This window comes from Arachis hypogaea, chromosome 5 (genome assembly GCF_003086295.3).
Source record: "Arachis hypogaea cultivar Tifrunner chromosome 5, arahy.Tifrunner.gnm2.J5K5, whole genome shotgun sequence".
Lineage (NCBI taxonomy): Eukaryota > Viridiplantae > Streptophyta > Magnoliopsida > Fabales > Fabaceae > Arachis > Arachis hypogaea.
The window spans coordinates 78,191,531-78,193,161 of NC_092040.1; the positions used below are offsets into that span (position 1 = coordinate 78,191,531).

The following is a 1,631-nucleotide window of genomic DNA, read 5'->3' on the forward strand; positions in this document are numbered from 1 at the left end:
GCGTTTAACGCCCAAAAGGGGTGAGTTTTGGGCGTTAAACGCCAAAATGTGCACCATTCTGGGCGTTTAACGCCAGGATGGCACAAGAGGGAAGATTCTGTTTTTAATTCAAATTTTTTTTTCAAGTTTTCAAAATTTTTCAAAATCAAATCTTTTTCAAATCATATATTTTCAATCATATGTTTTCAAAATCAATTTCTTTCCATTTTCAAAAATACTTGCTAACAATTAATGATTTTATTCAACATTTCAAGTATGTTGCCTTTTCTGTTGAGAAAGGTTTAATGTTTGAATCATATCTTTTCTTGTTAGCCAAGTCATTAATTTTCAAAATCAAATCTTTTTAAATTGTTTTTCAAATCATATCTTCTCAATCACATCTTTTTAAAACCATAACTTTTCAATCATATCTTCCTAATCACATCTTTTTCAAAATAATTTTCAATCATATCTTTTTAATTCCTAATTTCAAAATCTTTTTCAAAAATCACTTGATTTCTTTTCCACTCTTAGTTTTCGAAAATGAATTAGTATTTTTCAAAATGTTTTTTAAAATCTTTTTAATTTATTCCCCTCTTTTCACATACTTCTATTTATGGACTAACACTCCTCCTTAATGCATAATTCGAACTCCATCTTTCTTGATAAGTTCGAATTCTTCTACCTCTTCCTTCTATTTTTCTTTTCCTCTGACACCTCAAGGAATCTCTATACTGTGACATAGAGGATTCCATATTTTCTTGTTCTCTTCTCTTTCATATGAGCAGGAGCAAGGACAAAAGCATTCTTGTTGCGGCTGACCCTGAACCTGAAAGGACCTTGAAGCGAAAGCTAAGAGAAGCTAAAGCACAATTCTCTGTAGAGGACCTAACTGAAATCTTCAAAGAATAAGACATGGCAGCCGAAAACAAAAACAATGCCAACAATGCAAGGAAGGTGCTCGGTGACTTTACTGCACCTAATCCCGACTTCTATGTGAGAAGCATCTCTATCCCTGCCATTGGAGCAAACAACTTTGAGCTTAAGCCTCAATTAGTTTCTCTAATGCAACAGAATTGCAAGTTTCATGGACTTCCATTGGAAGATCCTCATCAGTTTTTAGTTGAGTTCTTGCAAATCTGTGACACTGTCAAGACCAATGAGGTTGACCCTGAGGTCTACAGACTTATGCTATTCCCTTTTGCTGTAAGAGAAAGAGCTAGAATATGGTTGGACTCACAACCTAAAGAAAGCTTGAACTCTTGGGAAAAGCTAGTCAATGCCTTCTTGGCAAAGTTCTTTCCACCTCAAAAATTGAGTAAGCTTAGAGTGGAAGTCGAAACTTTCAGACAGAAGGAAGGTGAATCCCTCTATGAAGCTTGGGAAAGATACAAACAATTGATCAGAAAGTGTCCTTCTAACATGCTTTCTGAATGGAGCATCATAGGTATCTTCTATGATGGTCTGTCTGAACTATCCAAGATGTCATTGGATAGTTTTGTTGGAGGATCTCTTCATCTAAAGAAGACGTCTGCAGAAGCTCAAGAATTGATTGAAATGGTTGCAAATAACCAATTCATGTACACTTCTGAAAGGAATCCTGTGAACAATGGGACAAATCAGAAGAAAGGAGTTCTTGAGATTGATACTCT

The 1,631-nt window shown here is 35.0% G+C and overlaps 1 non-coding gene across 1 annotated transcript; it reads right to left on the reverse strand.

Annotated features, from left to right (window-relative positions):
• Window positions 1–1,299: 1,299 nt before the first annotated feature.
• On the reverse strand, window positions 1,300–1,407 carry LOC112804755 (small nucleolar RNA R71). Its single transcript, XR_003203371.1, has one exon. It is a non-coding gene; the product is annotated as a small nucleolar RNA R71 (small nucleolar RNA).
• Window positions 1,408–1,631: the final 224 nt, after the last annotated feature.